General features: G+C 41.4%; 1 protein-coding gene across 1 annotated transcript in view; it reads right to left on the reverse strand.

The window, feature by feature from the left end:
* The window catches only part of LOC309576630 (uncharacterized protein), a gene marked incomplete at both ends in the record, with an annotated part of 185,648 nt that overhangs the window by 136,253 nt on the left and 21,789 nt on the right, over positions 1–27,606 (reverse strand). The gene's annotated exons all lie outside the window — the stretch shown is intronic.

The following is a 27,606-nucleotide window of genomic DNA, read 5'->3' on the forward strand; positions in this document are numbered from 1 at the left end:
GTCTCTTCTCTGTTCAAACACAAAAAGAAGCTAATTCAGTAAAAGCAAAATAATCGGTCAAGAGGTCAAGCTTTCATTAGAGGGACAATTAAAGCCTGATCTATTCCCAAAGCAGCAATGGAAAGACTTAAGAGTGTGTGGCTCACACTGAAGACAGAAGGAGTAAAGAAGCCCTGACCTGGATGCACACTGCAGGTTTGTTTCAATTCATGGTGCCATTAATCTGAAGAGGGAGGAGCTTTATTTCAGCTTTGGACAGATTTGCTTTAAGGTCTCATTTATGCCCCACTGCACTTGACTCCAACCAAAGCACTGAACACTTGATTATTTACCACTGCCACAGCACCAGGAAATGAAAAACTACTTTTCCAGAACTGAGAAAAACAGTTTGCCTGGAGAGGGTGTGGAATCTCCCTCACTGGAGATATTCCAGAGCCCTCTGGACACAATCCTGTGCCGTGTGCTCTGGGACGACCCTGCGTGAGCAGGGAGGTGGCACCAGTGACCCACTGTGGTCCCTTCTGAGCTGACCCATCCTACGACTTAACTCTGAAGGCTGTGAACAACATTTTACAACCCAAAGTCTCACTTTCAAAGCTGCCAAGCTCCCATACCCCAAATGACTTCACAGATGATTTGGGTGCCGGCATTTGCGAAAAGCCAAGCTCCAGGAGCTACGTGTCCTGCAGGAAGGGGAGCAAGTTACCATCAAAATAGATACCCCTTGATGGCAAGGGTTAAACCCTGCATAAACCAGCACATAGGAGGTTACATAAATAACTTAAGATAGGGGAAATTTGGCTTAATTATTGCTCTTTTCACCAAGTCCTACATCCCACAAATGTTGAACAAGGACGTGCCTCGGTTTCTCTCGTTTATGACCCAGTTTATACGATGGAGCTGCCACGTGCTTAGAGATGAGGTGCTCAGGGTATGTCATTTACAAACCAGGAGTGTACTGATGCCTGTAACTCAGCCCTGAGAGAAGAGCAGACAAAAACAATTTGGCACCCCGCCCTGCAATTCCGGTGCCTCTGCGGCAGTTTGGATTAACTGAGGAGCTGCAGCAGATGAAGCTGCATTCTGCACCTCCCTCATGCCGCAGCTTTTGTGGGAACAGCAAAAAATATCCTCGAAGCTCTAACCTTGTGTGAGCATGAAAGGTTAAACAGGCAAAAATCAGGCCACGTAATGAGAGACTGAATGAAGGGAAAAGAAACCTTCCTGGCCAGAGTATTCTCTGCTTCTGGAGCAGATAACCAGTCAAAGATCACACAACCTGCCCCCAGAAGATAAAGTTTCTGGTGCCTGTTCAATGCAAAGGCTTCTGCTTGTTCAGCACGGTATTTTTTCTTGTATTTGTTTCCCTTAGACCTTGGTGATCTTTCCTGCATTCAATTGCTCGGCTCCATTTCTCATCATGCTGTGGGCTACAAAAGCAACTATTCAGGACCTGGAGGTGCTGAAACTCCTTATCTTGAATTTTAAGGACAGATTATGCTAACCCCACTCACAGTGAGCAGTACTTTGTACAAAGCGTATGTACCACCAAAGTCCCCGAGAGCACCAATGCTACAGGATATGGCACAACAGGAACAGAGATACCACAAAGGATGGAAATGTTTCCTTGGCACCTCGTGCTGCCTGATAAATATACCAATGCAGTACAAAATTTAATACATACTGGAAGTATCTGACATTTATTACCAAAAAAAAAATCTGCATAATAAAATCCATATTTGCACCAGAAGAATAGGGCAAGCTGTAATTGTAAAAATCAGCTCGAATTAACTATTACAGTATTTCTCTCTGTCTGGATTGAAAGATCTTGTAATATTCTGACCAAACCCGAAGGGGAGGGTAGACCTTTCTTGCTTTGGAATAGATTCAGATGCCAAACCTCAGGGATTGCTTTGGCCCTAGAAAACCAAGTCTTCTAAATTTCCGTTCCTGGCAAGAAATACAAAAAATAAATCAACCTCTAAGGAGGGAAAAGGAACTACGATGTAATTTCCAAGAAAACAAAATTGCAGGACCTCATCTGTCATGTATCAGGAAAGCAGGGATGAGCAGAGTAAGCATTTGTGGGCACAGAGAGACTTCCCAGACCTTTCTCTCACAGATGGGGCTGGGTTGGAGACTGCCAACCTTGCCAAGGTCAGGCTGGCAGCAGCGCTGGACGGCGGGGCCACAGCCCAGCCAAGCGCACCAGGAACAAGCTGCCAAGCAAAACTCACGCCCTGACCTACAAATCATGCCCATCAGTGGTCTGCAGGTGAGAAACAGAAGCACAGAGATTTTGCAATGAAGCTCACTTGTTCAGGCTTCGTTCAAGTCTGCCTACAAATTGTTTCTTCATTACTCTGCACTGAATCACAGAGCAGATTATGCTTAAGATGAGTTTTGAAGTCTGTGCAGGTGCAGCGCACCTTACCTGCCCCAGAAATCCCATCAGCTCCCTCCCTCACAGATGTTCCTCTGAATGCCAACAGCAACCAGGGCCCTTATCAGCCCCACACTGCAAACAAAGCAAAGGCTTCAGCTGAGCAGAGCGAGCCAAGAGAGACCCCAGGATTCCTGGCACCCACAACAGTGACAGAAAAGCTCTGTAGGCCACCTTTTGACTAAAACCATCTGTGAAGGTGTATACTTTGTCATAGCATTTTCTCCCCTCCACTGTTTGTTTGGTTTCCAACTGCAGAAATTATCTTAAACCAAAATTAGTGCATGTATGTGCCCCAATCGATACGTTGTTTTTTTCCCTCATTACTGAGTCTCACGGAGGTAGCATCAGCTACCAGAGCTTATCTGCTCGAGATGAACCTTTTTTATGAAATCCTTGAGGAGGTTAACATCAGTATTCCTTAAAATAATTTTTTTAAAAGTTATTTTCTTCAAATCTTGGGCTGGGATTAGCTTTATCATTTATGCTTTTCAGTATACTCTGAGTAGGATTGTACACAAGTTCACAGTAACAAATTTTCTATTTTGCCTGAAGTATCATTTCTTTAATACCATATTCTCATGGCTTTACACATGCCATTAATTTCAATCACTATTTCTTTGTATGAAGTAAGTAATGATGAGAAGTAAGTCAAATTAGAGACCAAAGTGAAGTACAAAAAGACACAACCTGACTTTGTCAGCCTGTATGAAACCACCAAAAATATGGTATCATTTAGAGGTCTCAGCTGTAAGAACCAGTACAAAAGCAAGCAGGGGGTCTACATGGCACAGCAAATTACCATTTCCAGCACTTCCCACACACTTTCTATTACGTTAGCTCAGGTACCAGGAGGAGAGTGGCTAAATTAGCTAAAAAAAAAAAAAAAATAGCAACAGAGTCTGGGGGAAATTCCAAGTTACTACAGTGGAGAGCACACAGCAGTGAGGAACTGTCCCCATCCTGAGCTACTTCAGACAAACCAGAAGGGAGTGGTAGGAGGTGAAAAACAACAACACAGCAAAGCAAAAAGAACTCACCAACACAGAGCACACAAAGCAATCCTGCAGCCACACCAGGCCTCCTGACTCCCCTGGCTTGCCCCAGGTAGCTGCCATACCATCTGGTGGAACTCTGCAAGATTACCAGCCAGTTATAAAAAATTACCATGCCTGAAGTTGACGTATTTCTGCACTTTGCAAGAGGGGCTTTGTGCAGGCACCTTCTGTCGAGCAGCACAAGAGATTGTAACACTCCTCGTGCCACTGGAGGCATTCCACAGATGTCCCTTTCAGATGAAAAACTGCTCTCTCAAATGCCTGCTCTCCCCCCCTTCCAAAACACGAGAGGTTTTGGCATGCAGGATTAGCAAGGGCTCTTCCAACTGCTTGGATCCATCAGCCAGGAAACCCCTTCTGGAGCTGCCCTTCTCTGCTTCCTTACTGGCAGTGCCTGGGAGCTTTCCAGTGGACACAACCCTTTTCTGAGGGGTCTGCCCACAGGACAGGAGGTTGTTCTGCTCCCACTGCAAATATTATCCCTTGTCTGTCACCAAAGGACAACAATATTTGGTGCTGTGTAAACAGAGATACTTTCCTGAAAAGAGACTGTAGATCCACTGGCTCTTTATGGATAAATAGAAATAGATTTACTGAATATAGATGCTGCCCTAAAGTAACAAAGCATTAATATAGTGAAATAAAGACAAAACCATAGTGAGCAATGGCCTCTACAGTTTTTACCTACCATAAACAAGAAATGAAGGCCTTTGATATACAAGAAACACTCTTATAGACTTGAATCCATTTTAAATGGATTTTGTTTAGAGTCACTTTCAACTCCTACTGCTTTCTTACAAGCCTCAGGACTTCATTTTTAAACAAGGAACCCTTTGTATTCTGTCACACATCCACAATAGTAAAAGCCAGATGTGAACTGCAGAGTCTCATTAAAAGCATCATTGCAAAGAGGTGATGGAAGCTTAGAGGACTTATGACCAAGCAGGGAGGTCTGAGATTCCAGTAATGGTACAAGAATACATTTTCAGAGAATAAAGCTGTTTAATGTGAAACAGCCTTTGAACTTTCAAATACATGTAGTGCTGAGAGCACCACTGTTTGTAACAGTGGCAAGAAATAAAGACAACCAGCATTTGTTAGGTTTATTTTACTCTACAAATGATGAAAATAATGATGGTTCCCAGTCAAATAAATCCTGTACTCCCAATACTGATTCCAAAGTTAAATGGCTTTTACCCAGATTACAGCTAATACCTCACCACACTGAAAATAACCTCAATTTACACAAATTGCCTTAGTGGAAGCCTGAAGTGGGAACAAAGGCAGCTCCCTGCTTGGAAACATTTCCACCAGGAACAGCACGACTGCGGCACATTTGGTGGTCCAGGAACCTGGAAGGCAGCATCCCTACTCCCCTTCTGGGACAGATGGATGGATCCAGAGCTGGTGTTCCACATGATTCTGTTTCTCTTCTCACAACAATCATGCTTACAAGGGATGTAAAATAAAAGGTGGAACCAGCAGAGCCCGGGCTTTAAATATCCCTGGGAGTTGTGCTGTGACTGTTCTGAGTGCTGCTGATGGGGCTCTCTTGGTGCTAATTAGGAGGATGCACTCACTCCTAAGGATGATGGTAAGGTCTTGTGAGCACTTTCTTGATTCAAATGCTTAAAATAAACTCAAGACAACACTTAGGACAAAAACATACACAGGTTAAATTAACAATGTAAACTCAGTATTCAACTAGTTAAGTCTTCAAACTTTGTGCCCTGTAACAGCCAAGTTATTTCAGTAAAATAATCTGCTCCTCTTCCCAACTCCAAGCACCCCTGTTTTCCTAGATAGTCAGTTTAGTTGAAATAAAGCCACATCTCCCCCTTTCCCTCTCTCTGAGGTATAAAGAAGACATTGCACCAGAGAGAAACCAGGCAGATTTAACAATTCAAACTTATCTCCTCTTTTAGGAATGATGTAAGTGAATTTAATCCAGGAAAACTGTACCATTAATATGTGCTTACAGGCATTTCCTTGAGCTTTCAAGTTTGTAGAACAGTGTGAGTTATCATATCAAAACCTTAAGCACCAGACAGGGAAAATGGGAGCTGCAATGTCTATGATTAAACATTAAGGTAAGGTGAGAAAAAAGTTTCATTTTCACATATGTATGTTCATTTTTCTTCAAAAAATAGCTGCTAACTTTACCGGCCTGCTCAGCACCACTGTGTGACTCTCCTTGTATTAGTTCTACTAACCATGATTAAAAGGGATCAAAGTCCAACTCTCTTCTTTGTGACTAACGGAAAGAAAAGATATCAGTGATGAAATATTTCCATCCAGTAAACAAAGTGCCAGGGAAATATCAGAACCACTGTCAGTGCTGGCGGCAGCAGCAAGGCAGATTTCCATTCAACCTTTGCCTTTGCTCCAGCTAGCTGAAGTACTTAACATTTTCTTCTACTTCAGAGGAGGCTGCTTGAAAGGAAAAATAATTCAGCATTGTCTACACAGAGGAAGAACAAAACTGTATCTTATTATAGCACAGACTTTTTTTTCATTAAAATGACTGTTTCCTAAGTTTAATATATAAAAACTGTCCTGAAAGTACCACTATCAGGAGTGACACAGACAAAAAAAAAATTATAGATATTTAGTGATTCAAGCCTAAGGATGATAGGACACAGATAAATTTTGAAATGAAAATCCTTGAGCTCTTTTTGTGAGGAGTTATCTAGATCATCTTTTTTAAACAAAAAAGCAGTTTACTGGCACCTGTGTATCAGACACTTCATCATTATTGTTGTTTGTTATCTGCAGCTTGCACAGGCAAAGTATATTAATAAACATCCCCCTTGTCTCCAGCACACTACAGCTTCCAGTTTGCAAGTGTTTGCATAATGTTGTGATAGCTGGATTGAAAATCCTGCCCAGGGAAGAGATTCCTGACCCAAATGGCTGGACAAATTCCTCCTCTGAGACTTCCCCCACTACCCAGGCTAATTCTGAAGCACCTGATAAAACAGAGACACATCCTTGGGTATGCAGAGCAAGGGAATGCTGCTGACAGAGACAAATTTCCTACCGATAGCACATGAAAGGGAAAGCTCCTGGTGCAGGGGGGATGATCACAGGGCAGAATAACAAAACACCGAGCTACTCATTTCACCTGCACCAGAGAAAAGGTGCATTTGTTTCTGAATAAACGCAGTGTTAGACATGCAATCAAAGCCTGTAATTAGCTACTAATTATAGCAGCCAGGATCTAGTCGTGGCATAGTCACTCAACAACCCAGATCACCATTTCAAACAGAAGTTCCTGTAGAAAAAATATTTCTGGAAAAAAAATAGAGAATTGACACTTTTCAGTGTCAAGCAACAGCGATTAAAAGCAATTATAACCAGAGGATTTGCTTGCCTGCATAATCATATTCACTCCAATCTGTCTGCTGGCTGCACGAGGGGAGGGTCAGGCAGGAGACAAACACACAGAGCTGCACAGGTCAACTCAATTTATTTGAAAGTCTCAGTGGTACTTCCAAAATGAAGAATCCTTATGGAGGGGGAATGTGTCAGCCACACAGGTCTGAAGCGAAATATATTTTAGCTTCAGAAAAGAAGCCACAAAAAAAGTCCACGATGAAGCACAAAAGATTAATAGTTCTGGTCATTGTCAGGCGTTTGATTAATTTTCTCAAACTGACAAGGTGGGGGAAAAAAATGGAGATCAAAGTAATTGTTAGCAACTAAATAATAAAATATTAAAAGGAGAAAAATAATGTGAAGACAGACCCTGCTGCAGGTAACAAAAGGGAGCATGCACTTGACAGTGAGGAAAACTAAGACCCATCCAGTCCCTGGGGTGACTTTTCCACTTAAATGAACTGCTTGAGAATTGCTTTATCAACTTCATCTGTATTTTCCTAGTTCTCCAATGGTTTTGCTCAAAACAGCAGCTAGTTTACTGCTTGCTCTTACTTAGACATAAAATTCTAAATCTGCTTTTCCACAGAAATGCAAATTCCAGGTATTCCAATTATTTCCATGTATGCACTTTTAAATGGACAGGCTAATTAACAAATTGTTTTGATGTTTTAACGAGGACTCCAAATCCTTTGAGGATTGACTGCAGTGGGGAGAACAGAGCTGCCATGTTTTCTGTCTAGGTATTATTTGGAGAGAACAAAAGCTACTACTGCATCTTCTTTTGCCTACCAGGCAGCCCCTCACCATCCTGGGAGGTGACTACTCCTAATCTGCACATCACTTTTTTCCTTTTTTTTTTTTTGTTTTTTTTGAGACCAAGTGTTGCAATTTCCCTTGTTCATATCCCCACAGACTTGGGAAACCCCCAGTCTGGGTAAGTGGCATTTGAAGCCAGATCTGAGCATTCTTCTATTGCTCCTTCATCTCTGCGACATCAAGTATTTATTTTCTTGCCTTTCCTTCCTTCCAAGGTCCCCAACAGCTCTGTCCCATCAATCAAGATGTCAGGCTACATTACCCATATGATAAAAATAAAAGCAAACAACTCTCCTTGCATATTGTCTTACATTGTCTCTCACCTTGCAGGACTCAGCTCTCCCTGAACAAAGCTAAATCACTGCCCACCTTCAAAAACCTCCCGAACAGCTTTGTTACTTTGAAGCTCTGCTAAGATTAGGTTGTGGACATGACAAAAACATAACCTAGCCCAATAAATATCTTAAATTCTCATTGGTTTTCTACCTGTCTACTGTCTTTTACCTTTAAGATGTAATTCTGAGCAGTGATAAGCAACATTCTTCTGTATTTTCATCAGTCTCAGGACCTCACCCATAACTAAACTCCACGGTAATGACATTTAAGTGAAATACCATTAAAAAAAAAATCTTTTATCCCTACAAGTTAAATAAGAAATAAGTCTACGAAATAACATCTTTCAATAGAGATTGATGACCCCCTGTATTTTTGTCACTTTTTTCCCCCCAAATCACCAGGACCATGCTTCTCTTTCTCCTTCTGGCCCCCACCCAACCTTTGTGATCTGACAGTTCCCTGCATGTTTATACACCAAGTATTTTATTTTCTAGTGAACCACCTCAGGCCTTTCCAGTATCACAATGAGGGACAGTGCACTTACTTATGCTAAATTGGGTTTATTACCAATATTTTCAATTCTTTTAATGCTATTAACTGTGGAGTACACAGAGTGTGCTGGGCAGGCACTGTGCATTAATCCTACTGCCAGAAAAAGAAAAGAATTTCTCATTGGAAGCATCTGGTAAAAGCACACTAGAGGCCTTGAAATCACGACTGGTGCTCTTACTATTTGCAAAAAAATGAGTACAAATACACACTAATTTGATTTCCCTGACCCTGTTTGCCCAATAGGAGCCATCTGCTGCTATTTATTGACTCCTACCCACCCTGATCCAAGACCACGAATCCAGCAGCAATCATCCCTTCTCTGTCTGCAATGTCTTTGCATTAACCCAAAGCAGAAGATGAAATGAAGAATGTTAAAATGAGCTTTAACAATCTATAAAATCCTTCCATTATGCAGTTTATGGCGAGTGATTATCACTACACTTTGGATTCCCATAATGAGTTACTTTCTTAATAACCTCCTGAGGGCATCATAGAACAGAGTCAATGGCTGAAAATTATAGGACAAACAAGAGACAGCTCCAAGTCGGTGTTTTATATTCAACGGAGATGCAACTGGACTGAGTTGGGCTCTGCATCCTGAGCTGATTTCCATAGCAAGCCTGAATGAACTAAGAAAAGAATTAGCAGAGTTCCTCTCAACTTCACTCAGCAACGCCTGTGTATTTTTGTCCTCTGAAAGCAGAGATTTGAGACATTCAAATACCAACAGATAGAGCTGGTGTGGAACAACAGATTTGCACGAAGAGGAGGAGCTGTGAAAATCCCATGTTCTGGCCAGCACACCATTACTCATCCTGGACAGCCAGAATGGAAACAAGGAGCACGTGAATCATCCAGGCTGCTCTCTAGGAACACACTGGGCTGCTCTGCACAGGCTGTAATAATAACATTTGTTATTCCACAATGGACTTTTAGATTAACTGTCTTATCTGGTTTTATGACGCTGCGCTCGGTGCATTTCAACGCCGTGGTGCTACGGAAGGTAAATCACTTCACCAGCCCTCCACCAAGAAAACCACAGTACATCTTCCAGGAAATAAATATTGGTCAAGCCTCTGTCACAATTACAGGTTCTTCAGAACATTCCATTTGTGCCAAGGAAGTTCTGCCATTACTGGGGAGGCCTGTGCACCTGCAATGAGATCTAGTATTATCTCAAAAATTAAATTGGAAGAATAACTTTAACTGAAAGTCAGGTTAGTATGAGCACTGGCCAATATTTATTAGAGCCCTAAATCAGGTCCTTCTCTAAATTGTAACAGTGCTACATCTGTTCACAGGTTAAGTCAAACCACAAACAAGGAGATGCTGCAATATGCATAAATTCTTTGAGCACTTAGCTTAATGATATTTTTCTGGGGAGCTTACAGGTGGCAATGCAACAAATAAAACCCAGAAAACAGTTTTCTACATGGCTGGCTTTTTTTTTTTTTTTTTTAATCTCCCAAGGATGGCAGTCACAGAAGTACAACCTCTGAAAAAAAACCATAATATAAATATATTATGCACAAGGTTAGTAGATTTTCTAAAGCTCTTTCTGTGACTACACTTTGTCATTCTCGTTAGCTATGTAACAGCTGTCAAACACCTCATTACAAGATAAGCTCAGTTTTATTTCAGAAACCAAGGAACAGACAAATTAACTGACAGCCCCAAGAACAAATTGGTTGTAAGAAATGGGCTCAGAGGCTGCTTTTTATAATCCCATGAAATACGTATCTCAAAAAAGCATCATTAATGAATTTTCTCAGAAGCAATCTCTGAAAAATCCTAAGAGGTGAGCAATACAAAAATCTAAAAATAAAAATAAGTGGGAGTGGGCATAAACCTGCAAGATCTTCAGTTATTTTTGAATCTCCAGATACAAGGGAAGCGGAAAAATAACATAGGGAAAAGCATTACAAGAACAGTTCAACTGATAAATGTTTTCATATCTTAAAGGAGTTAATAATTTACAGAATGTTAGAAATAATTACTTGTTTAAGCAAGCTACCCAAATTTCAGAGCCACCAGGGATTTCTTAATTCAGTATATCAGCTTAATTCTGATTCAAAAAGAAATATATTTTACTCTGAAAATAAACTGTAGACACGATGCTCTCTTTGAAATCCAGCATGAGCCCCCACTCTGCTGCAAGAAGCGCTTTGGGGGAGAAGCTGTGTTTCAAATTTATTAATGATTCCTCAAGTTGTTATAGAAACGCAATTGCAGCAAGGCAGTGTCTAGAGACACGAGCCCCTTTCATGTTCACTGTCAGAGGAGCTGGTTGCTGAGGTTACCTAACAATGGAGGAACTTGTACATCCAATTCCCTCTTTACAAAGGCCCCACAAACCCAGGGCTCCCACACAACAATGCTGGCTAAAGCAACCACTGGGCTTATTTACAGTGTGCAGATTTAGAAAACACTGCTGCCTGCTTTCTTCAAATACCTGGTGGCCATTGTATCTAGAATCAGCTCTTCAAAGAAGACATCAAAAGGCTTTTCCTGGGAAACAGAGCAGGATCATTTCTAAAACAAGCTTCAACTCTACCAACTGCTTCAAAACTTCCAGCATGTGCTAAATTCATTTTTAATTTCAGTAGACAACTGAAGTGCTCAGTGAGACATTTAGGGTGAGATCTTAAAGGCTTACATGCACTTTAATACCTTCAGTCAAGACTGCAGCTCCTCTCAGTAACAACTCCAGGGATAAACAGGCAACCTACGTGCATTTTACAGACATTTAGCATGTTCTACTTGCTGCCACCAACAAAAACTATTTTTGAAGGGCTATTGCTCCTCTTCAAAAGGCACAAGAATTAGTGAGGAAAGCTGAACATTCAGGGCTATGGAAACAGTGAAGGGTCTGGAGGGGAAGCCAAAGGAGGAGCAGCTGAGGTCACTTGGCTTCTTCAGCCGGAGAAAAGACTGAGGGCAGACCTCACAGGAACCTACAGTTTCCTCAGGAGGGGAAGGGAAAGGCATTGACCTCTTCTCTCTGGGGACCAGGGACTGGACCCAAAGTTGTGTCAGAGGTTTAGGTTGGATATGAGCAAAGGTTCTTCCCCCAGAGGGTGCTGGGTGCTGCCCAGGGAATGGGCACAGCCCTGAGGCTGCCAGAGCTCCAGGAGCATTTGGGATCATACTCTTAGGGATGCACAGGGTGGGACTGTTGGGGTGTCTGTGCAGGGCCAGGGCTTGGGCTGGATGATCCTTGTGAGTCCCATAAGTTGGTCATTCAAAAGAAATAAAGTCTGTTGTTGTTACTGCAAGTTGCCACTAAGAGCATCTGAACACGAGGCAAGTGAGTTGGGATGGAACATGGAGTAGAGTGGAGAAGGCAAAGAAAAGGGAAAGGTTTGTTTTCATCATTGAAAGATTTCAAAAGGAAAACTCAGTTTCATTACAGTCAATGAGTGCTTTTCTGTCAGCTTTAAGGGAGCCATGCCTTCACCCCCAGACAAGTACTAAGTGCAACCAACTACTACATCTTTTTTTTTTTTCCTTTAAACAAGAAGAGAAATAGTAAAATGAAAAACCATTGAGTCTGGCAAATCCCAGAACAGCAGCTGAATATAAACAAGGAGATAAATGATGAAAAGTGTGTAAAACCAATTCTTCAATGGGCTGAAATAAAACAAAAGCTTGCATTCTCACTCCATGTCCCCAAAATGGTTTTTGTGTTACTGGAATTAGGAAATCATGGCTGGGTATGGGGAGGTGTCTCATGGGTGACTGACCAGCCCCCATGGATTTGATAAGCAACTCCTACAGGATGCCTGTGAGGTGAACACGCACCTGTGTGTGTGTTACACACAACCACATTTGCTAGAAAGAGACAATATTTAAACAAACAGCGCCAAACAAAGCACTTCATTCACAATTTATCATTTTTTAAGCTCTTTCAGTAAGATCTCTAGCTAATATTCCCTGGGGGGGGAGGGGAACAACAGCTGCAACTGCACTCTGTGTTTTTATCCTCAGCAGTTTAAGTCACGATGCCACGAGTTCTGCATGGGATGGTTTCAGAGATGGAATCTGTGCCAGCTGTAAACGAGACTACAAAGTGTTTCTGCACCTTCTTGGCCTTTCTATTAGGCAGGCACAGGCTGTAGGGCCACTCTGCCATAGTCAGTTTGCATCCAACACCCTTTCAGACACATCCAGAAACACCTCCTTGCTGGTAGAGCTTGCACTGGGTCCCAGCCCAACAGACATAAACCAGTACTGGTCCCAGTATCAAGGCACTGGAAGAACACTACCTATGCAGGCAAAGGAACTGGCCTTATCCACAATTCATTTATCCCAAATGCTCAATTCTGTATAGAATTAAAGAGGTGACTGAATTTTAAAATTAGGAAAAATATGCACAATAGAAGATGTTCTTGGTAGATTTGCTTTCACAAAGAAAATGAGGCTTTTCTTTGTCAGCCTTCTCTCAACAGACTTTCTGCTCATCATTTTTCCAGTCCTCAACAGAAGGTTCCTGCTACAAGTCACAGTGCCTAAAAACTCCAGTTCAACACTAAGGAAGGCAATTCTCTATTCAGAGCTCCACAAGAGTATTAAAAAAAGGCTATTTTTCACAGAAGAGGCATAAAGAACACTTAGTAATTCCAAGTACCGGAGTTGTGCATCATTTCTTGTATGTATCATTTATATGATTAAAACAGTAATGGCACATATGGCTAGAACTGGCAGGCTTCACTTAATGAAAATACTGAAAAATTAAATGCCTTATTTTCATTATGCTGTTCAGAGGGTGTTGTTGCCTCTTCTCCTAGCCAAACACAGTCAGAAATCTGGATTCAACCACAAATCATTTCTTGCAAACACCTGGACCATGGACTAGAAAGCAAATTCATCCCAAGCCCTTCCCACCTATGCTCCAATTCTCTAATGAAAAGATCTTGGGCTCTAAAAACAGCCTTTTATTTTCTTTAATGGTTATAGTTTAATAAAGCTGACATAATCCAGAATGGCCTGAAACTAATAAATCTGCTGGGTAAGATCCACAGATCTTTCAGTTTGGTCCAGTAAGAAAAAAATTGGTTTCACTCACAAATAAAAAAAATTTATTATGAACCTGTCTTGAGAATGATTCCTTACCAGAGTATTCCAGAGCCTGGACAGCATGCCTGTAACAACTGCAGTCCTATCCACACAGATGACTGATGATCTGAGAGTCCAGCATGCCTTACTGAACTTTATTTAAACTCATCACAGCTACAGAATTGCTCTGGAGATCCCATGGAACTTCTCTGGCTGCATGTCCAAATGCTTATCAACAGGTTTTAACCAGGCTGAGGCTTTCAGTGCCTTTTGCTGCTTTGTGCTGCAGACAGGCAGGGATTTGGGGAATGCAGGTGTGCCAGAGCATCAGGGTTTAAAATGCTACTGGACCTGCTCAACCAGAAAGCTGAGCCACTGGGAGGTATCCCATCTGCAGGAGACTGAGGTGTAAATTACCTGGGTACCTGTCCTTGTTCCACAACACACAGGCTACTACTTGACGTAGCATCAGCACAGGAGGACTAAAAGCTCCTTCTCTTAAAAGAATTTCTGCCACAAAACCCTTTGCAGACTGCTTTTCAAACTCTCCACCTTCAATTACATAAAGAGACTTCAGACTGGGGCCAGTAAAGCCACTCCGATTTACAGTGATGGAAATAGAGGAAAATTGAGCAGGAGAGTTCACAGAAAGTTAATTGGCTGAACTTACAGGCAGAGAGACTTTCTGCATTAGACTGTTATAGAAAATATAGAATTAAGAACAAAATGATCCTCTGAACTTTTGAGCACAACTTAGTCCGTAAGAAAACAGAAGGGGAGACAACAGCAAATGTTCAGCTCCATCACTGGCTGAGTCAATTCCCAGTGTTCATCCCCAAAGCTAAATGCAAAACTGACTGCCAGAGGAAAAAGAGTAATGTATCTTTTATAGATTCTCCCCTGAGGCATTCCCCCTCCATCCTTCCAATGTTTTGTCCTCATTTACAGCCACCATTGCCAGGTCCTGCAGGTTTCCACGACAGAGTGAACCTGAGGAAGAGAGAAGGGTCTGCAGGGCAGAGGGGAGGGTGACTCAACTATGGAACTACACTGTGGAGGAAGCAAAGCCACCAACCTGACGAGGAGCTCCAGATGTCACAGCAGAGTCTTGCTCTGTGCGTTATGGTGCAGTATTCACAATAAAGTGGCAGCAATGGGGTAGAAGAACAACTGAGGCAAAACCTTTAAGCATTAACTTTTCCCATACCTCCTCCCTGTTTTAGGACAGCCTAAAACCCACACCCGCCCTGCTGCCATTTCCAGTGTTAGGCCCCTCGGAAACTGGATAAAATCACTCTCAAATTTTCACACACCACGTTGAGGATAAGTGTTTGAAATTCCCACTAAAGTGAAACAGATGTTGGAATGCAGCAGTGGAACTGGGAGTTGCATCACGGCACAGGGAGTATTTTTAAGAATTATTTAGAAGTGTTTGGAAGACACAATATTTCTAGAAGTAGGCCAACTTATAATAAGATGAATATTTTTAACATTAATACAGAACAGAGCTGAAGGCTCAGCTCTCATTTCTATCGACTGTAACACATTTCTCCTGAAAAGGGGTGATGAGAGAAGATGTGTTTTCTTTCAGTGCCAGACATGCACATGGATCTGACACTGAAGAAAGTGTTTCACAGTATTCCCCAGTGGCTGCAGCCATGATCCAGAAACCGATCCTTTAAGAGAATTTAGTCACAACACTGGTACTCTGCAAATAAATCAAATCAAAGTGGCCACAGCATTAGATAAGACACTGAATAATTTTGCTTAGGCTCATATTTACTAGGGCTGGGAAGAGCCTACTCCACTCTTACTACAATTTCTTTGACTTTTAATAGGACTGGAGTTTAGAGGGAAGGTGGCTTTTTCTATTTTTTTTTCTTTTGAAAAAGTGATGTTGTAATTCAAATCCTGGTAACCTTGGAAACAGCCTCTCTCCTCAAATATGTGTGTGTCAATTAAAGTAATTGGGACACTCCAGCTAATGGTGCCAAGATTTCAATATCCAGGCTGGTGCCGAAGCATTAGTCCTAAAGGACTCTCAGCTGAGACACAGATCCTCTGAAAAAAGCATGTCTTGGAAAGGTTCTGCTCTTTTTGGGAGCATTTGTTGGGAGGATAGCTGGGAAGAAGCTACCTTTAAATAATGTCATTGTATGTATTCACAATGCCCAGACTATTCAGTGACAGTGAACTTGGGAGTTCATTTGTATGTGTATGTCAACAAACTCTCTAAGCAAAGTATAAAACCACCATTATTACCTTTAAGATTGATTAAAAAACTCTACAGATTTACAGAATTAACCTTTTCTCCTTACCCTTTGATAACATGTACATAGACATGCACACACACTCCCCTCAAAATTACATATTCATTAAGAGAATCTCTAGCCACGCCAGGTTTATGAACAAACAGTACTGACTTTACTAAGTGCCTCGGGCTATCCTAAAAGCTGGAATAAACCAGGATTCCCACCTTGTAACACTGGTGGCTGGGAAAAAGAAAATCAAGAAACTGTTAGGAATTTCTCACAGCAGCCAAAAGCAGCTTGTTCCTTCTTTATTGAAACCAAAGACTTATGTAAAAAAGGAATATCCTCTAATGTATTTTGAAAACCACAGACATCAATCAATCACTCAGTTCAATGACAGGCATCACCACCTTTCTGCAGACATACAAGTAAAACCCTTTTTTGAGAGCATACAAATATATCTGAGGCCCACCCCCCACATCCCCAAAAGAAGGCATTACAAGAAATATTTCTTCTACAGAGGATACTCACTGTGAAAATATTGGCATGCAGCACTGATAATTAAAATGAACTTTTAAAGTTTTCTAGAGATAAATACCTCTTCAAGGTATTTTAAAGGTATTTACTTTTCTACATTAAATTATTGAATAGCAGAAAGTGATTTTTAGTAAATTATTTTTGTTGCTATGCAAATGGCAAAGTGACTAAACCACATCTAAAATCTGTCCCTTGCATCCCTATCAACAGCAGAGAAACAGAAGGAATTACATAGCCTTTGGGGAAAATAATCTCAAATAACGATGGTTTGAAATGATTATGACTGGGTACTTTAGTTGTCACACATAACACAGGCAAAGGGAATAAAATAAGGAAGTCCAAGCTCCAAGCAGTCTTTTCCCATATGAAAGATTTACTGTAATTCTTTTTCTAAAGCTTAGATGATCCAGGCCTTCCAGGCTGGAAGGCCAAAACTGACCAGCAAATGGGGTGTTCAGACCTCGGCTGAGGCGCCTAAGTGATCCTCTGATATTAATAATGGAAAAGAAGCAGGGAAAAAAAAAGCAGGCAGAAGACTGCAGTAGCTGAGGCAGGACCCACACACACACCACTGCCAGCAAAGGCATAAAAGATCAGAAAAGTCACAGTCCAGAACTGTTGTTTCAGTCCCTTTGAGACGTGAAGCTATTTATATAAGAAATCTGTAATACAATATGGAATAACTCCATCGACGAGATGTGAAGTGAGACGGGTCCAAGTCTGCAGCAGAGCAGCTGCCAAACTGGACTTGGACAGCTCAGCTCTAGAAGGCCATTTTTCAGTTTAAAGACTACAATAAGCAAAATCCTGAAATATTATGCCTGTAAAACACTTTGGAAATATGCTGTAATAGTCCCTAAAACCAGCACAGATAATGCAAGGTTCAACTTGTTACTCGTTACAGTCTGAATATAGAAAATGCATTCAAGTCACTGAAAACCCCGACAGGAAGGGGTTTTGTAACAATTTATAAAGTAAAAACTGTAGCTTCACTCTTCAGATGGGTCCAACTGTCCTTCCACTGAAGGAAGCTGAGTTTGACATTCACATCAGCAGCAGCAGAATCAGGCTATAAAGCTACAACTGCATATAAACAGCTGTCAGACAATCAAAATGCAGAATAAACATAAACCCAAAATTAATTCAGAGTTATTATTTATACAGGCTTAAGTGAGATCAGCATTGTGGATTTTTTTCATTTGGTGAAGATAATCTTTATCTTTGTTTTATTACCTCCTTTTACGTGAGAAGATGCTGAATACTGTATCTTGCTGTAAAACATTTCATATTTTAGCCTAAATATTTATACTGAGTTTCATTCTGAGGCAAAGTAGTTTAAACTTAGTGTTTGATTTTACTAGTTTTACATGAGGATAGAAGCAGTCACATTCTCAGCAGAGGAGATTTTAATGCTGCACTAAACCCATCCTGCTGACCATCTCTGAGAAGAGACCCACTACAATGGATTGTGCCAATCAGATCTTCCAGAAACACCAGCAGAATTAAATCTACAATAAAGGCTATTGAGACCTTTCCAAGAAAAACAAGCTTGTTTAGTTTTTAGATCATTCAATAAAATAAGTATCTTACAGAAAACACGAGTTGGAATCGAGCTCTGATGAGACACAGAGGAGGCATATGCTCACGCAGAGCAAAGCTGCTCAGAGAGCAGCTGGAGATCCCTGGTCTGCAACAGCCCTAAGAGCCCATCTGGAGGGGTTATGGACCCCAAAGCCCCAGGGGTTTTCTTCTTCAGCCACAGAACTGGGATGTACTTGGGATGCTGCGCTGGCAGCAGCCAAGCTGCAAGGCTCGCACAGAGCCAGGGACACGTCACACTGTGACTGAAGGGCTCCTCATTTAGTGAGGACTCTAAAAGGAGTCACAGTGATCGCTGCAGATTTAGCCAGCACCAGCCAGAGCAGGGCTCTGCTAAGGTTAGAGGTGTTCTCTACCTGAAGCAGAATAAGGGAGATCTTCAGGTCCATAAACGCTTGAAGCTTGTTGCTCTGTTCCAAATCAGGGCGAGATGAAGACAAAACATCTCTCTGATCCTGAAAACAATCTCAGAACAGAAATCCTGATGCCCAGCCGGGCCAACACCACAGCACATCTTCTCTCATGCTATTTGCAAAGGCATCTGCAATCCCAGCCTTCACTGTCTCTAATATTCAGTGTTTTGTTCACTTCAAACTAAGTACAGGATGATGAAAACTCACGAAGCACGATGGTGCCAAAAGAAAATCTGCACTGCCATTAATTGCTACACGAGTACATCAGATCTGTCACGAGCAGTGACATGCCAGGCATAACAAGCATCTCTGAAGTCAAACTCCCCGTCTCTCTCTGCCACAGAACAGAGGATGCTGATGACAGATGGGCACAGTTAAGCAAGCCGACCGGCCAAAATCCTGTAGCTGCATTTCACTGCCAAGACCAGAACCTCGGTTTATAGCAGAAACCACTAACTTTCTGGCATCAGACAGGAAAAATAAAATCTATAAAAAATTAATGGTATAAATAATAAGAATTAAAAATGAAACAATCATCCATTCTTCTGGCACCTATTCCTAAATTTCTCCTCTGGCTCCAGGACTATTCCCTCTGCCTACATAGTCCCAGATCCACGTAATTGCAGAACTGCCACTCCACATCACTTAACACTGAAGTCAGAACTCCTCTTCTCTCTTCTGACTATTCTTTATCCTCTCCACCTGAACTAGGATGCAGTTTTATTGTGCCATGCTGACTGGCACCAGCTTGGAGTCCCTGGACAGAGAGATTCAGTCACACCTTGTGTGTATGAGGTCTCCCACCACCTCTAGCAGGAGGTGATCATTTCTCATTTACTCCATGGTGACAGCACATCTTTTACCAATAATGAAGCTTCCAAACACGCTTTGGGTGTGTGCAGTCAGGAAGGACCCTGCCAGACACAGCCATTTTATGTAAAGTGGTATTTTAACATTTTGCTCCTGCTCTCTCCCAAATTCTGCTGGGACAGTTTGGTTCAGGTTCACCCATCTTAACCTGAACTTAAATTGTTTCACATTTAAACTTCTCAGTGATTTCAGTCTGAGCGGCAAGGATCTAAGAGTCAAGCAGGTCCTGTATTTTAGTTTGGTTAATGGTGCATCAAGTCTTCTGCTGCCTCATATCCCTCCCTCAAAGTCAGCAGGGCTGAAAAGAGTCTAAGTCAGGGTAATTTCAGCCAAAGTCCCTTCAAGTATTTGCAACATTCACATTTTCCTGCTTATGAATTATAACAGAAAGTCACAAAGTACTGCCATTTATATAAACTTGCATTTTAAGCTTAAATCTATTCTCAAGAAAATGAAGACAATGATTTACTTAAGTACGAGAAAGAATGAGATCATTACAAGTACACTACATCAAAAATGGCAAAGAACTTTTCAAATCTTTTTTTATATTGGCAACTTGTGTAGACTTACTTCACTATTCATTACTATCTGGTCAAAGTGAAAACAATCAATAGTAAATTTGTACCAAAAGAAAAACCTAACAGCACAATATCATATTGTGTGCATTAAATCAATAGCCCTCCTCAGTTTTAATGTAGTTGCTGCAATACTTTAAACAGAATTTTGAAATGAGTGTTTTTTAAACCACAGAATCTCATTTCCTTCATTGTGAACTGAATAGGCTTTTAATGAGTGTTTCTCCATACAGATGAATTCTCTGTAAGGGCTTCAAAAGGCTCTGCAATTATTAAGAAAAAAAGATAAACAAACCATCCACATTTCTAATATGTACTTCATAGATGGGTAAGATGAGGAATTCTGAAAGCTGCTTGCCCCAGACACAGAACAAGCCAAGGACAGCCACGGAAGCGGGGTTAAAGAGCTCATTTTCCCTAGAATAGCAAAATGACCCTGATGTAGAGTTTAAACCTGGCAAAACACCTGCCACACCAAACCTTTGGAGAGAGGGTGTGAGAGGCCAAAAGCAACACAAACAGCTCCTGCTGGGCTGGACAAGAGCAGGAACAGGGCAAGTGTTCCTGAAGAACACAGACACCCAGGGTTGTGTTGGAGGGTACAGCCTAGAGCCATCACTTCCATCCCAAGGGCTGGGGATAATCTTTAAGAGCTGGAGACCTACAGCACAGCAACAAGTCCCTTCTGGCTTGGCAAGCAGACCAGGTGCTTCACAATGCTCTGCAGAACTTCTGTACCAACTTCACCCACACTCCAGTGCAACAAAACACAAGAAATGTTTCCCAGGAGACTGCAACATCCTTGTCCGAGGGACTATCACACACAGCCACCCACCCCTGAGCCTCAGAGCTCACACTGACATCCTGCAGCATTAAACACAGAAGGAAAGTGAGAAAAAACACTGCAGTGGATGAAATACGAGCCTGAATGGCTTTGGCAGGAAAGGGACTTCAGGAAAGTGCTGGATAAAGCAGGACCCCTCTGTCCTTCAACTGGGATGACAACACAGCAGCACAAGAGCAATCTCCAGTCACTCTGTTCTCACACAGCAAGGCCAGATTTATTTTCTCTTCCCCAGGACAGAGTATGCTCTAAAACATGGACACTGATGTGGTTTCTGGACAAGTACAACCCCCTATCCTTTGTCCTCCAGCTTCAGTGCAGCAAAGCTTTGTAAGTCACCAACTGATTTAGACCACAGACATCAGAGTGTCCTTAGGAAGGGACTGGCACATCTGTCAAGCCAGTGTAGGCAAGAGATCTTCACCACCACTAGCTAAAAATCTCACAGGTTTGCTGTTAGCACCGAACAAGGTTAATAATGACCACAGAAAACCTTTGAAATGGTGGCAGAAATATGGGCCTCCCAGCAGAGCAAAAAATATGGCCTGTTTAAAACTACTAAGTCAGGAAATTTGATATTGGAAGGGAACAAGCCCAATAAAATAAATCAGCTGATAGTTACTAAGTACCTGTGTCAGAATAAAGGGCAAACAAAACTCAGAGCATTATATCCAGAGCACTGCACAGACAGAATGAACTGCAGTGCAGGTCAGCCAGGGGTGTTGGTGCAAGGTAACCACACTGTGATGAACCACACTTCAAGCATACTCAGCTCCTGAATCCCAAAGCACAGTGCTACCCTGAGAGCATATTTTAAATCTATTTTGATATTTAAAAAATAGAATGTGCTGTTGCTATACACGCTTTCAACTTGATACATTGATATGTCTATTAAAAATAAAAGAAAGAGATGCTGGCATTAAATTTGAATTTTTGAAAGCTTATGTAAATGAACACTTATAAAGAGGCCATAAGAGCAATCTATCAATTAATAAGGAGAATTTGCATTAATAGAATAGTCCTGGTTCAAAAAATGCTGGCTGACCAAGACCACGTCACAGCAGATTTAACCTCACTCAGTTCTTCTCCCATGAATTCTCCCCCACTCCAACCTGTGCATCTCCCTTTTCTAAATGTTTAGGTGAAACTTCATAAATATGGATGACTGGATATTTTGGGGCCATTCAATTGGGTTTTTTTTAGTCTTCCTTATTTTAAGACTGAAGTAAGTGAAAAGAACCATTCCTGGGATGCAGTAACAGCTCTGAAGTGCTGAGCTCACAAAGTACCTGACCAGGCTTTTACAACAAGCATGTCACCTTTTTGGTTTTTTGGGCTTTTCTTTTTTTTTGGGGGGGGGGGGCGGGGGGTGTGTTTCTTTTTGTGGTTTTTGTTTGGTTTTGTGTTTTTTTTCATAAAGACAGCACCCTTACATTACAAATACTTATCTAAGAATACCCAGGAATTTTGAAAAACTTGAGACAAGAGGCAGGTATCATCCAAATCTCAGTCTGAACTGCTCTGAATGGATAACTATAATTTTCTGTGGTATTTTAATGAGCTGTGCTACTTCTTCATACACTGGTCTAAATTGCTAGTTAGCTTTATCCTAGCTAGTAAGCTGTCCATAGTCCATGAGAGGAGTGATGGCATTTCAGGTTTTGGTGAACCTATTTGCCATCCCACTTCCACACAGAATGAGATGAAACCAAAAGAGAATGTTTTCAGCAAAATTGAATTAGTTGCCCAGCCCAAAACTCCTGAAGTATTTATTCACAGATACAGTAGTTCATCAGCTCTGAAACTCCTGGCTTTATTATGTGCTTGTCAGAATGAATGATAATGCCAAGTGGCTGGCAGGATAATGAACAACTGCCAGGATAAATGGATCCTCACACAAAGCTCTCTGCAACACAAAGATGATGACGAGAGCAACACTCAGAGCTACACCTACAGTTTCTCCTTTTCCATTTTTCCCCATGTATTGTGCAATTTGCTTCTGTCTCGAGTTCACTTGGCTGGAACAAAGGTGGAATGTGAAACAAATTGTGGCTAAATTCTCTAGAGATGTGAAGCACAACTCTGCTGCAATCAATGTATAATTGCACAGTCATGCCACAGATTAATTTGCTCTCCATGCAAAGAATTTAGCAAGCATTGTAATAGATTCACTTATTTCACAGTTATTAAGTCTGCCCTCTGATGAACATCTCTCTCTTATCTACTCTGTTAGCACATTCTCCCTCCTGTTGCTTCCCACACCCTATATAAAACTAAGGAAAGATTATTACAAGTGGAGATTGTGTGTGAAAATAATCCCAGATTCAGTTCCCAGATCTATTCACACAGTACCACCTTCCAAGACCATGAAAGCAGATTTTAACCACAAAATACAGAAATCAGGGAAGAGAAGATTTAACTGAACTCTTGACTTCTTTGACTGTACAAAGATCCACAAAGGATGCACTGCAGATTCCAGCCTGGAAAACATCACTGACAAACAGCCCCTATTTAAGCAGTAGCACAACAAGCAAACAAGGATATCCAGTTAAACAAGCTTTACACACAATTTCAAGACTATGTTCCACAGGATACCCAAGATCCAAAATGAGAAAATATTCAGGAATTTGAACATGATATTGAGTTGATTTTTTTTCCCCCCAGTCCAAAAAAGTTACATTTAGAATTTCTACATTATTTACAACATAAACACAGCACACAGATCTAGGGGCCACAGTAAGAGTTGCAAAGGGTCAGTGGGGAAGGAAAAAAGTCACGCTGCAGGTACATCTCAGATTGGAGCAGGTGCAGAAGAAGAGATGGATGGATATATGAGAATCTAGCCCCAGAAATCTCCATGGAATGGGCTATTTGCCCCCTCACATTACATTATGTTAAATGCTAACAGGATTTCCAGTACTCACATGGGAAGGAAACAGTGTAAGACATCCAGCAGATCAGCAGTGCCTCCCCTAACTCCTGTCAGCTCTCTGAGCTCCCAAACAGTGAGATTACAGGGAGAGAAAACAGATTCAGGTCAGCAACCCTGCACACAAAAGCCATCCTTGCAGTATGGATAACAGTGAGAAAATCCATTGCCTGTGAATTCTTGGTGAAGCAAAAGCAATTAGATTTTACAAAAAAGGAAACAGTAAGAAATAAGTTTTCTTTAAAAGGATAGCACAGACACCAATTCCCTCACTTCAGTACCACCACGAGAATCTCTCAAACATCTGAAAAACAGAAGAAGCCACTTTTATTCCAGGTGGTCACGAAATAGATTTGGCCTTTTCAACTTCTAGCATACCTAGAAGAGATTATTAGAAGTACCTGAAGAAGCAGAAAACAATTTTGAAATAACTGGGTCTAAAGTGTAAGTCACAACTTGAGGTTTGGAAATTAGCAAGGATGGAAAGAAAATGAAGAGCGAGAGAAAAGAAGAATGATGAAGACACTCAAAAATAAAAGAAATTCAAAGAATCACAGGGCCAGTGCCTCCAGGGACCACTTCATCCATAGCTGCCTCTTCTTCCACAGGAGATGTGACAAAGCAGAAATTAAATATCTGCCTAGACAAATAAAAGCTGCACTTCCTTTAAGCAGAGTAATTCAGTGCTTTCATTATTATTTCAGGGAAAAAGGAGGCACCTAAGAACAGACCTAAGAAAAGCTCCATTTTCAAATAGTAAAATCTGAAATTTATCCAACTTCCATAGCTTTTTATGTGACCAACAAAACCTGTCTTAAACAGGACCTATTTTCAGAGAATACCAAGTCTCATGGTAGAGAAAACAGAAAAGGGTCTCCAGTATTCCAAATCATTACTCACCTCAAAATTTAACAGAGCATGGAAGTAATTTTAGGAAGCAACTGACCAATGATACTGCAAAAATCATTTAGACCAAGTTCTTGTTCCAACCTGACTTGGAGACTATTTTAATTTGCCTGTGGAGGTTCTAGCAATTAGTTTTAGTTTTACAAGGCTCAAATTCACTTTAGAATTTTAGATTTTCCATTTTATAAAAACTGAAACATATTAACAACAAAATAATGAAAATGTAACTTCAGTAGTCACAGACTTTTCCACAGCATTTCAGTAGTGGTAGTCTGTTAGTGACATATCACTGAATAAAATAACAACTAAAGTGAAGTTTTAAGGTATCTTTAGCACATGTTTAGCCTTCTCCCATCCCTCCCTATTCCAGACAGGGATAGTGCTTTCTTCTTAAGACTGCTACAGAAATACAAAAAAAAAATCCAGTAAGTAATATTTCCTTCCTAACTTGTTTAGGTTAATCACACAACCAGTGTTTAGATTAGATAATTTTAGACTTTTATTTGTGAGTAGTCTCATTTTTGGGTGGAAGCAGAGTAAAACCCTGCACGCCTGACATATCTGAGCAAGAGCCAGCGAGACAAAAACCAAACCTCATCCTGCAACCTCCCCGGGGAAATCTTTATTCATTTTAATACTTGTTCAGTCAGCTGTCTCAGTGAATGACAAGGTTTTATCTCTAATGTGAATGGCTTCGAAGGCTACTTGCATTATCCATTCTTCAGCAGCTGCTGCTGAAACCACAGCAAACTTATAATTAAATCCAGCTGCCACTACTGTGAGTGCAGTTCTATCGAAGTGAGCAGCAATGCCTCGTGGTTGCTGGCAAGATTCTGCCTCCCTTTCTAGACAATGTAATTAACTCTTCTGCCCCTTTTAGATGAAATAAACATCAGCACTGAAAATGCTGTTAAGTGACTGTAAAATAGTATTTATGCTGAAGAATTCTGCTGCAGTCATTACACCTGAGAAAACAAATTTCTAGGTAGACGATGGCTGACAACAAATAGCTGTCTCCTTAAAAGCACTGAGAGGACACCCAAGGAGACACAGGGCACAGGATGGAAGGAGTTTGCTGCAGAAGAAGTGACAGGATTCACATTAACACATCTACTCTTAAGTCTTAAAAGGCAGCCTCTGGCATAAAGCACAAACCAAGACCCAGCTTGAGAGAATTGCAGACAAGTGCTGGAAAGGAACCAGGACAGGCACCACAGGCTTTCCTTTGATGCTAAAATAATTCTTAAAGGCCACTGCTCCTGTCTTAAAATAGATTTAGAGGTACCAGACCAGAGAAGCTGTAGATCCCCCTTCCTGAGAGTATTCAAAGATGGGGCTTAGAAGCAACCTGGTGGAAGCAACCTTTCCAGTGGAAAGTGTCCCTGCCCATGGCAGGGGGTTGAAAAAAAGATGTTCTCTAAGGTCCCTTCCAAACGTAGGATACATTTCTAAACCCACACATTTCTAGAGGCCCCCCTTTTTTCCTTTCACAGCCAAAATCTGTTCATATCGGTGTGTCAAAGTGTCTAGGTCAGCAAAAATAATTAGCTACCCAAATTTGACTTTGTCAGTCATAATCCTCGCAGTGCTGCTCAAGGCAGCTCCACTCCCACCCTTTCACAAGAAACACTGCAATGACAATGCCTCAAGAACATCTCATGGCAGGAGCAGCAATCAGCGGTGACACACTGCACTAATGCCACTGAAGTAGAAAACAACAGTCAGCCAAGCTTTCTGAAGAGTTCTCCTGTTATTTGTACCTCTTTGGAAACACACATCAGTCCAAAGATTTTTGAGGATGGGAGGGAAAGTACAGCAGAAGTGTTTGACCTCTCACTCTGAGCACAGAAGGCTGAAAAGGGGAGAGCTCTCTGCAGACAGGACAATGAGATGCACAGCAACCATCTCCAACTTCGCTCTGAAAAGCTACCAAAATACAACAAAAATATTCTTAGAGACATAATAATCTTCTGGATATTCTGCCAAATCAGTTAAAATTCCATGTTGTCTAGATGCTTTATTAACATAGGGGTTGCATCCAGAGCTACATAAGTACTGCATGAACTGGGTGTTGGCAGACCTTAGCCATGGTACCTTGGGCTCCTTAAATTCTTCTGCATTACCAGATCAAATTCATTGTGATCCAGCTCGAATCCCTGAAGCAAGCTGGAAACCCAAATAAATCTGCCCACAGTCACATAGAGGCCAGCAGGTGTCATGAAACAGAATCCAGATGTTTCCAGAGACTGACAGTCTGCTCATTCACCTTTTGGTAGTGTGTGGGGGGAAGAATGTACCTGCACAGCACCCCTGCACAACACTCAGCTTTGTTGTGACTTCCTACCACATTTTCCGGCACAGCAGCAAATAAATGCCAGCAGCCAGAAAGCAGCTCTTCCCTTGTTATTTTTACTTTTACCTTTTGCAGCAAGCACAGAGTAAATAGCCTTTTGTGGCAAAGACAAGAGGGGTGAATTCTCTCTCGAGTGGTTATTCTGAGGTTCATTTACTTTTGACATATTTGTTTGCAGTTCCAGCTCTGCTGTCTGTCTACCTGTCGCTTCCTCCTAATGGCTGCAGAGCCCAGGCACACCGGAGCATTTCAGCAAGATGGGCTGATGATTATATCCTGTCAAATCTAGGAGAGAGCCAGTCATGATTTTTCAATCAGCGTTTCACCATTCCTGTTTTAGAATGGCAAAGCTTTTATTCCTCACGGCTTTTTAGTGGCTGCTTTAAAGGGCTTTTTATCTGGAGAGGTTCATGTCTTGCTGGTGATGAAAGGTGTTTCTATGGACAATATTGGCAAAGAGCAGGTGGGTGTGAAAAGGGAAGCAAAGAAGAAAGAATGGAAAGTTTGGAGGAAGCCATGCTTTCAGGTTTTTTGAATCCTGCCTAGGGTCTTGCTCGCAACTGGAATTAATCTCTGAATCAACTGTTATCTATCACTGAAACAGATAACGTCATTTTATCTCAACCATAACTTTTTTCCTTGAGAGATTACAGATAGCTTGGACCTCCTGCAGTGATCTGTGCACTA

Source organism: Coloeus monedula, assembly GCF_965178545.1.
Source record: "Coloeus monedula genome assembly, chromosome: 10".
In the NCBI taxonomy this organism is placed as follows: domain Eukaryota; kingdom Metazoa; phylum Chordata; class Aves; order Passeriformes; family Corvidae; genus Coloeus; species Coloeus monedula.